The sequence below is a fragment of the Brachypodium distachyon genome, chromosome 4, assembly GCF_000005505.3.
Source record: "Brachypodium distachyon strain Bd21 chromosome 4, Brachypodium_distachyon_v3.0, whole genome shotgun sequence".
NCBI lineage: Eukaryota > Viridiplantae > Streptophyta > Magnoliopsida > Poales > Poaceae > Brachypodium > Brachypodium distachyon.
The window spans coordinates 44,234,779-44,245,330 of record NC_016134.3 but is presented as its reverse complement, the minus strand read 5'-3'; positions in this window follow the sequence as shown (position 1 = coordinate 44,245,330).

The following is a 10,552-nucleotide window of genomic DNA, read 5'->3' as shown; positions in this document are numbered from 1 at the left end:
TGTTGGGGCTAATTGACTACACTAAAGGTTTTGCGACTTGCGAGGTTGCTAGATTGCTTTCTATGAACTGTGCCTTTGCACGGGAGGCCATATTTATGGACCTCCAACCCAAAACCCACGCGTTTCAACTCATAATCTCGAAAGATTATTCTAATAATTGTCTATAAATGTACAGCCATATCTATAATTCGTACCCATTAAATGCATTTATTATTTGCATGCTCAAACCTGGTGCTTCACATGCAGCAGCAAATAACCCCCCGCTAATTCTCTTCACATGCAACCCGTTCATCTCAGCAAAGTTTAATGTGCATTACATAATTAGGCTGCCTTCTCACCGGCCCACGTCACCATTCCTCTGTTGCAACGCTGACTATCATGCAGCAATTGAAGATTCCAGACGTGTGCCTTTTTAAGTTTCTATCATGCAGTAACTGAAGCTTGAAGACTCAAAAAAATTCATGGGCGCTTCCTCTTTTCCTATTCTCACTGAGTCAGCACACTACCGACTGGAGTACTCTAGAAGGGATACAAACAGTCAATCCCTTCGGTTGATTTTTATCCGTGTCCACCCCCATGACCTCTGCTGCCACAAACATCCATTTGCTTCTTCTCCCTGTGCATCTAACAATTCAACTCGAAAGCATTGCGGCTACAGATTTGGTCCAGATGGCCACCGGCAAGGAATCCCTCTCAATCGCTCTCCTCCGCCATGTTCCTACCTCAGCGCCGATCACCATGCACTCCATCCCTCAACCTCAGGAAACCTCCTGTATTTGATCTCGACATAGAAGACTCAATTTCCCCTCGCTCTTGGTTTCTTATGCAGTTTTGCACTGAAGCATGGTATTTGTGCTGCCCCTATCTAATTTCTGTAACTTTTATTCTAATTGATATGTTTATTGGGATGCTTATGGTAAGAATCGAAGGAGCAGTTCTGGCATCCAACTTATATTATTTGAACAATAAGATTGTATGATATGGTATAGCTAATTGTCAGGGATGGATGTGCAAGTCTCTGGCCCAGGACTCTCTTCGCTATTGTCTTGGCTTTGTACGATTTTTTTTTTGCGCTGGAATAGGGAGTTGTATTAATAAGGAAATGCCATATTACAAACTCTAGCCTGTTGCTCAAGAGGATCACGGGTAGGCTCAAGGCTCAGAGCAGAGGCCTTTACACCCCGACTACCTAGAAGATTATACTTATGAGCTACAGAAATATTCTCCATATTCGCCAAAGACTTGCCCTTGACATCAACCGGTTTGTGCCGAATATTGCCCAATGTATCCAGGTAGTTGACAAGGAACTGGGCGCTCCCAACCACAGAGGCACGCCCGTCGCCGAAGATCGCATTATTCCGGAGATGCCAAGCACGCCACAATAGCATCATGAGGCGAGCTCTCTCTCTCTCCTTGTTCGCGCCATAGAGCGGGATCTGAAACCATTCAACTCCTCGCCCAAGTTTGACATTGTACGATTGAAAATGATGTTGCCTTTTCCGCTCACAGCCTCAAAACCAACGTTTCCAATCCATTTGCCACAACAGGTACATGCAGATCTGATCCCCGGTGCTTAAATCTCTTCTTCTTCCTATATTAATTTGCTTTCAAAATTTATCCATCCGATATTGCTCTGATTGATATTTTTGCCTAATGTTACACAAGTACACTGATTGTTGTCTCAATGGATGCTGGCCATTTATGGATTACCCTCTACTAATCCGGTGCCTTATATATTTTCTTCAACTATATATGGATGACATGGTTTCATTACTGTTGTAATATAATAAATTTCTTACATGAGCTGGGCTGCAATCTTACGTGACGACGACCAAGTCAACTAATCCCCAAAGATCGGTCAATTTGCCAACAAAGCATAGCCATGCCAATTAAGCGCCGGTCAAAGGAGTCAATGAGTCAAGCCTCTCATGCCATGATAAAAAGTGAAATGGAGCTTGAGTAGGGGCCAAGAAAGGTGTAGAGATGAGTTTACCACTTTGTCCTCACTTTTCCTCTCCCTCAAGGGTAGCCATGGTCTTTTGTCATGGACCTCTAGGCTATAAATACCCTCCCCATGGAGGCTTGTATCATTCACTCTCCATTGGAATAAGATCAAAGGGGACAGGGCTAGAGCAACCTAAGGAGCCCGCTCTTGAGTTCTTGGGTCGAGCCTAGTCTCGACTCGACCTCGGGGACGCGACTTAGGAAGCCCAGCTTCGACCTCGACTCAAAGTAGAGAGATTGGGTTAGAGTCTCGAGGGTATCCCAACCTCGCTACTTGGGAAGACAAGTTTGGCCCACTCCGAGGCGGCCCCTAGAGATCTCTCGCCATAGGTGATTTGGGAAGATGAGTTCGGCCCAAACACCCGGCTAACGACCCCCTCGAAGCCTCTCTTAACATAGGACTAAGTCGTACCCGCAGGGTCGACCGAACCTATTCAAAAAATATCGACGTCTCAACTTGCCTAAGTGTACGGCGACCTTCGCTATAAGGCCGGCGTACACGCCCTACATACAATTCTCGCACTCGTGCCATCGAGCATTAGCACCCCTTACTCCTGTTGTTTTCTAGAACAACAACAGTGGCGCCGACCGTGGGGAACCCTCGCCGCAATTGAAGATTTGATGGGGTGACACCCTTGCCGCGAAATCTACACGGTTACAAACGAAGAAAGCAAACGCCTCGGGGGCTCCCGAGGAAGGAGAAATTCTCACCAATCCGGACGTTGCCGCAAGCATGGGCGCTACGACAGAAGTCGTGGCCGCACCCCCGCTCCCGGCCGTCCCCGAAGGAGCCGAAGCACTCGGAACTGTCGTAGGCGGTCCTTCGGTCCTCACCGACGTGGTGGCAAGGATCAGCGAGCTACCTGCGGTTACCGCCCCCACAAGGGACGCGGAACTCGGTATGCCTTGTTCAATGGGCTTCACGCCACCTCCCCTGCAACCGGTAGTAACGTTGCCCTCGGAGCCTACAATCTGCCTGTGCCAGAACACTCCCGCCAGGGCTTTCCGGCGCTCCGCTGCCCAGTTGGATAGTTCATCAGCCGCGAAGTTATCCTTGCGCTTGATGTGCTCGAATCGCAAACCCTTGAACTTGCATTCCAGCTTGCGGACTTCATCCACGTACGCTGCCATCTGCGGGCAGTCGTAGTCCTTGTTAACCTGGTTGATCACGAGTTGGAAATCCCCGCAAACAACCAGGCGTTTAATATCGAGGGCGATGGCCGCCCGCAACCCGGCGAGCAACCCCTCGTACTCAGCCGTGTTGTTGGTGGAGTTGGGGAAGTCGAGTTGGATGGCGAATTTCAACTGGTCGCCCATAGGTGACTCGATGACGACTCCGGCGCCAGCCCCCTGCAGGCTGAACGCGCCGTCGAAGTACATGACCTAGTGGCCTTCGTCCAGCTTGCCGGGCAGGCTGGTCTCCGGCTCCTCTTCTATGCCTGTCGAGGTCCATTCTGCAACGAAATCAGCCAGAGCGGCACTCTTGATACTCTTGGTGTTCGTGAAGTGCAGATCAAACTCCAACAACTCCATCCTCCTCTCGGCCACTCTCCCGGTGGCTTCGCGGTTGGTGAGGGCCCGCTCGAGGCAGAACCCCGACACCACCGTGATGCGTTGTGCCTGGAAGTAGTGGCGCATCTTGCGTGATGCAAGCAGGATCCCCAGTAAGAGTTTCTGCACTTGCGGGTACCGTACGCGGGCGTCGCGCAGCACCGTGCTGACGAAGTACACAGGGTGCTGCACGAGTCGCTTGCGTGGCGTCGACGCCGCCGGCTCGATGGCGGTTCCTGGGTCCGAGGCGGTTGTCGGGGCTGACTCAGCCCCAGCCCCGCAGGCGTAGTTCTCGGGAGATCTCCTTCTCTCTCGGCAACAAGCACCGAGCCGACCACTTGGTCAGTCGCCGCTAGGTAGAGCAGCAGCGGCTCGCCCAATGGGGGGGCGATGAGGATTGGCGGCGACTTCAGGTACCGCTTCAGGTCCAGGAACGCCGCCTCAGTCTCGGGGGTCCAATCAATCGGGCCCTTCTTCTTCATTACCTTGAAAAAAGGCAAGGCGCGTTCACCCAGCCTTGATATGAAGCGCCCCAGCGCGGCTACACATCGGTTCAGGCGCTGGACGTCCTTCACCCTGCGGGGAGCCTACATCTTCTCGATAGCTTCCATCTTCTTTGGGTTGACCTGAATCCCCCTATGTGAAACCAAGAAGCCCCGAAGCTGCCTCGAGTCTACACCAAAAATGCATTTCTCAGGGTTCAACTTGAGATTGATCTTGCGGAGGTTATCAAACGTCTCCCGCAAGTCATCAATAAGCAAGTCCCCGCGCTTTGACTTGATGACGATATCATCCATGTAGGCCTCAACGTTTCGGCCTAGCTGTGGTCCCAAACACTCGTGCAATGCACGCTGGAATGTTGAGCCCGCGTTCTTGAACCTGAAAGGCATGCACGTGTAGCAGTAGCAGCAAACCGGGGTGATGAACGCCGTTTTCTCCTCGTGCTCGACTGCCATCTTGATTTGATGGTAGCCGGAAAAAGCATCCAAAAAACACAACAAATTGCAACCGGCAGTGGAATCTACTATCTAATCAATGCGGGGTACAGGGAAAGTGTCTTTGGGACATGCACGATTAAGATTAGTAAAGTCTACACACATGCGTAATTTATTTTCCCCCTTGGGTACTACAACTTGATTCGCTAACCAAGTGGGGTACAGTACTTCCCTGATAGCCCCGCAGCCTTCAGCTTGTGCACTTCTTACTTGATGAAGTCCTTGCGCTCTTGTTCTTGCCGGCGGATCTTCTGCTTAACGGGGCGGGCGTCTGGACGCACCGCAAGTCGATGCTCGATCACCTCCCTAGGGACTCCGGGAAGATCCGATGGTTCCCAAGCGAGCACGTCGGCATTCTCCCGGAGGAAAGTGATGAGGGCGCTTTCCTATTTGGCATCGAGGTTCGCACCGATGGTGACGGTGCGCTCCTCACTGCCGGCCTGGAGGGGCAGCTTCTTCACCTTGGCGGCCTCCTCCTTGAGCTTCTGGCCCTTACCGAGGCGTGAGCTCGAGCTTGTGCTTCCCTCGGCAACCTGCTGCGGGGTAACACGAGCCCTCTTCGCTACGAGGCAGTCACCTGGCAGCGAGCCTTCGCTTTCGGCGACGCCTTCGTCACCGGAATCGGCTACGGCGGCGGCCTTGACGACCTCGCCAACACACCAAGCCGCGTCTTTAAGATCGCACTTGATGGAGAGGACTCCGTACGTGGACGGCATCTTCATCACGCCATAGGCGCAATGGGTTGCTGCCATGAACTTGATCAGCGCTGGCCGACCAAGGATCCTGTTGTACGTCAACGGGGTGTGAGCCACATCGAACACGAGGTGCTCAGTTCTGAACGCTTCCCGGGACCGAAGGTAACCGGCAGCGTGATGCGCCCCAGGGGGCGCACGATCCCAGGGTTTGCTCCCCGAAACGGATCGATGGGCTTCATCTGCTCCAGCGGCATCTGAACCTTCTCCACCAACCTCGCTCCGTTGTCCACCAGCAACTTGGTCACCGTCATGTTGTTGATGATCGGCGAGACCACGAAGGGAAGAACCCTTGACCCCAGCTGCCGGGCTGGGTGATCGTCAGAGTTGAAAGTGAACGGCACGTGCGACCACTTCAACGGCTGCTGCGGCTCCATGTCCGGCAACAGCGCACACACCTCCCGGGTGAGGCGCTTCACCGCGCTATGGGATGAGAGAGCATAAGCTCCCCCATGGATGCAGGCGACGCCGCGGGGCTCCTGGAAGCCAGGCTCGTCGCCCTCACTGCAGTCGGACCCGCGCTGCTCCTCAGCACGCCTTGTCTCATCCCCTGGGAGGCCGCTCCCTGCCAACACAGGCTTGGGCTCGACCCCCTTGAGCTTCCTCTCTGTCGGCATCCCCGCCGGCCGGCTTCGCTCCAGCTCTGGGGTCATTCGGGCAGTCGCGGGAGAGATGCCCGATGTCCCCGCAGTTGAAGCAGGCGCCGGCTGCTCGGCGCTCCTTGTGGCGCTCCTCGCGCCTCTGCTTGATGCCCTGCAGGATGCGGCAATCCTGCGCGTCATGGGTGGCGTTTGTGTGGATGGGGCAGTGGGGCGCGTCGCCTGGCTTGCCACCAGATCCGCGGGCGGGCGAGGCCTTTTTCATAGGCCTCAAGGTAGCCCCCGGTTCCGCGGGCAAGGACTTGCTTCTCGCTGCGCTTTCGGGAGCCCTTCTGCGAGCCCTCAACGGGACTCGCGGCAGCCTTGGCTGCAAGTTCAGGCGCCAAACGCCCTTCCTCGGCCATGGCACACTTGTCTGCCAAGGCGTAGAGCTCTTGCATCGTCCGGATCCGGTGCGTGCTCAGCTTCTCACGCATCTTGGGGTCGCGGACGTTGATGGCGAAGGTGTTGATGATGGCGGCAGCCTCCGCCTCTGGAATGGAGTAGGAGAGACTGGAGAAGCGATTGACGAACCTCTACAATGTCTCCCATGGCTTCTGCACCACGGTGTGCAGCTCCGCCATGGTTCCTGGGCGCTTGTAGCCGCCCTGTAACGCGCTCACAAACTGCTCGCGCAGGTCAGCCCAAGAGGCTATGGACCCAGCGGGCAGGTTAAGCAATCAGGTCCTCGATGATCCTTTGAGAACCATCGGGAACCAGTTGGCCCTGACCTTGTCGTCGGCACCGATGGCATGCATCCCCAGCGTGTAGGTCAGGAGGAAATCCTTGGGGTTCACGGTCCCGTCGTACGTTCCAAGCGCCGGTGCTCGGAACTTGCGGGGCCATGTCACCTGGCGCAGCTCACGGGTGAACGCGGTGCAGCCGTCCTCGGCGCCCATGGGAGCATCCTCCTGCTCCTCTAGGTGTTGGCGTTCTGCCTCACGCCGGCGCCGACGACAAGGCGCGGGCGGAGGTCTTCTTACTGGCGGGTGTTCAGGATACCCCGCGCGTCACCCCGGGTAACAGCCGGTGACGAATCCGAGGACCCCTCGGGATCCTCGCCTCCTTGCCCTCCCTGCGGGGGAGGGTTTTCTCCTTGCTCCAAGACGCGGGGTGCGTCTCCGCGTCCCGAGTTTCGGCCTCGGCCTGAACCAGCAAGGGCGCCCTCGCCTTGCGGCTGCTAGGCGGCGAGCGCAAGGAGCGCGTCCAGCTCCGCCCTCCACGCCTCATGCGCCGGTGTGCCTTGCGGTGGCTCGTAGCGCGCGGCTATGATAGCCTCCGCCGGGGTTTGGGCGGGAGGCTGCCGATTCTCTGACCGGCAACCCTCCGCCCTGCCCCCCGGTGCCCCCGGGTGAGTAGGGCGAGATTCCGTCCGCGTCGCACGCGACGCGGTGTGCTCGTGGCGCAGGTGCCGCTGCGTGTCTTCGGCCCGCGAGTGGATTCACTGGCTAGCACGGGCGGCGTCGTGGCCGCTCACGCGACTGGCTCTGGCGCTGGGAGCCGCTGGCCCCTCAGCCGGTTGTCCGCCGACGGCCGAGGAGGCGGAGGTGGGCAACTGCTGCTGCGCCCGGGAGGGCTCAGGGTTCTCCTGGCCCTGTGACGTGGGCTGCACGTCGTGTGATCATGTGTGCGCCGCTGGGGCACCACGCGGGTCGATCCGAGGGTCGCCAGCCCGCTTGGGAGGCATAGCGACGGGCTTTGTCGTCGGAGGAGACGAAGTTGATGTAGCTGCAGACGTCGGCGCCGGCGGTCACCGGCGACCTCTCCACACGCGCCCCCTACCTGGTGCGCCAGATGTCGTAGCCCGAGGCTTAGACACCGGGGATGAGAGGCACCCCTTTTTGGTTCGGCAGTGGGCGTTGGGGATCGCTCCGGCGAGGCCAATGACGAACTAAAATGCATAAGCACGTTTACCCAGGTTCGGGCCACCCGGAGGTGTAAAACCCTACGTCCTGCTTCTGAGTGTTTATTAGCCAATGAACGAGCGTTTACAAGGTTGCCGGGGGAGCCCCCGAGCGCTTTCTTCCCTTTCTACTAAGTGGCTACTTACTACTTCTGGACAAAATCTCTCGGAATTGCAATCTACGCTCGAGTCTAACCTTCGGAAAACGGAACCCCCTGACCGTTGGCGCAGGTCCTTCTTTTATACTCAAGGGGATACGGCAGGTTTCTCGGTGCATGGGGCACAAGTGTCGAGCAAAGACCCTAGGCAGGTTGACCTCGCTGCGCTGGCATGCATGCACGGTGCAAAGCGCTGTAGCTGGGGCGGTACGTGCCTTAGATTCACTGCGAGCCACTCACTGTGGGCTAACTAGATAGGGAACCACCCTTCTGTCGGAGCATTTAATGATTGCTTGTGCCATACTTCACGCCCTGACCAGCCCTGCACAAGAGGAGCTTGCCGAGCGGCCACGTGGCGCCAATCCTCTGCTTGCATTGGGCGCCGGCCCTGTTGTAAGCGCCTGCGCCAGGGCACACCCTCCCCGGCAAGTGACCTTCCCGGGGGGCACCCTCTCGGGAACCTCCACGCTGCCACCCGGGGCAGCCCACGCAGCCCGGCTACCTGCCGGACCGGTGGCTTCCCGGGCAGCTTGCACCGCGCTGTTCGGGGTGCCGTCCTTGTGGGGAGCAAGTGAGGCGACCCACGCGTTGGGCAACGGTGGTCCCGGGTGCCACTGGTGCGACAGAAGAAGATGGGTCGCAACGCCCGGTGTACTACGTGAGCGAAGCTTTGGGAGGAGCAAAGGGTCGATACACTCAGATCGAAAAGATCGCGTACGCCCTCCTCATTGCCTCTCAAAAGCTCCATCATTACTTCATGGGCCACACCATCATGGTGCCGACGGCATTCCCACTCAAAGAAGTCTTCGGCAACAAGGAGGCCACCGGGATAATCACCAAATGGGCAACGGAACTGGCTCCCTTCTCGCTGGAGCTCACAGCGAGAACGACTATAAAATCCCAGGTCCTTGCCGACTTCGTGGCCGAGTGGCATGCGCCGCTGGCCCCGCCCGAAGAGACGTCGCCCAAGGCCGGGCCCCCCGAACCACATTGAATAATGAGGTTCAATGGCTCCAAACGTCTCCACGGTGCGGGGGCTAGAGTCGTACTCGTCAGCCCCGAAGGGAATATCTTGGAGTACGCCGATCTCGACTTCAACGCAACCAACAACATGGCGGAGTACGAAGCACTCCTTCTCGGACTCCGGTTGGCTAAGGCCATGCGTGTTCGACGCCTTCTCATCCAAGGTGACTCCCCGCTAGTGATAAACTAAATGGACAAGTCATATCAATGCCTTGATGAAAGGATGAAGAAGTATATTGAAGAAGTTCGCAAGATGGAACGGTACTTCCTGGGCATGGAGGCGCGACGCATCCCATGAGGAGAAAATCACCTCGCTGATAGATTGGCCCGAACGGCCGGTTCCAAGGAACCTCTGCCACCCGGCGCATTCTTCTAGGTGATCCGTGCCCCATCCATAGGAGAAGAAGCCGATGACTGAGACGAAACTTCGAAGACCAGCATGGTCATCGACAATCCACCCTCTTGGGTGACGCCAATTATCCGCGCCCTGAAAGGTTACGTGGATAAGGAGGCGGAAGGCCCAAGCGCCAAAACTCTACTTGCAAAAGCAAAAATGTATGTCCTCCTCGACGGCATCCTTTACAAGAAGGGTGCGGCCGCGCTACTAAAGTGCATAACCCCCGACAAGGGGGCTGAGCTCCTCCAGGAGATCCACTCCGGAGTGTGCGGCCATCATCTTGCGCCAAGAGCCACCGCGGCGAAGGCTTTACGACAGGGATTCTATTGGCCCACCATGGTGCAAGATGCAATCACATCTCACTCAGGGCAAGGGTGACCTTTGAGGTCTCGGCGTCCAAGGCCACCGAAAGCACCCCAACCTGAGCCTTGAGAGCGGGAAGAGTGCCCACGGCCTCGACCAAGCCTCTCACTTGGCAAAAGAAGAGAAATCATGAGCGCTGACCGACAAAATAGACCTAGCAAAAAGGGAGACGAGGAAAGCGGACTCACAAGCTCCAACGCCTCGAGCGGGTCTCTCACTCCTCCCTTGGTCCTCGGAAGCACCTCTCCCTCTTCTGGAATCGGGGGCTCGGCCTCGGGAGCATCAGGCGCCGCAAGCCCCGTACCTGAAACAAGACAGAAAGCCCCGTGAGAACATTCGCGAAAGGGAAATACAACGCTCAACACGCGCGCACTCACTGGTGGCAGGAAGCTCCTCCTCGACAGGCCCACGAGCCAAAGAGAACACCGGAACACCCGCGCCACTGGCTTCCGAGGAGGTATCCACCACAAGCTAAAGCCCGGTCCTCTGGGCGAAAACCGCGCGCTCGTGAGGCGACGGAGGCATGATCTTCTCAATATCGATCTTCCCGGCTAGGTGCATGTCCATGGACTCTTTCAAGGGAGACCTTGACTCGGCCACATCGGCAAGGTCTGGAGAAGGAGCCTTCCTCTTGTGTGAACTCAGAGGACGAGGCATCTTGGGCATTGGGACCACCGGCACACCCAACCCAAGCACAACCAACCTGAGGCTTCATATTCCCACAAGTATCTCTAAGGTGAGATCCAACGGCGATCATCGACGGAGTCA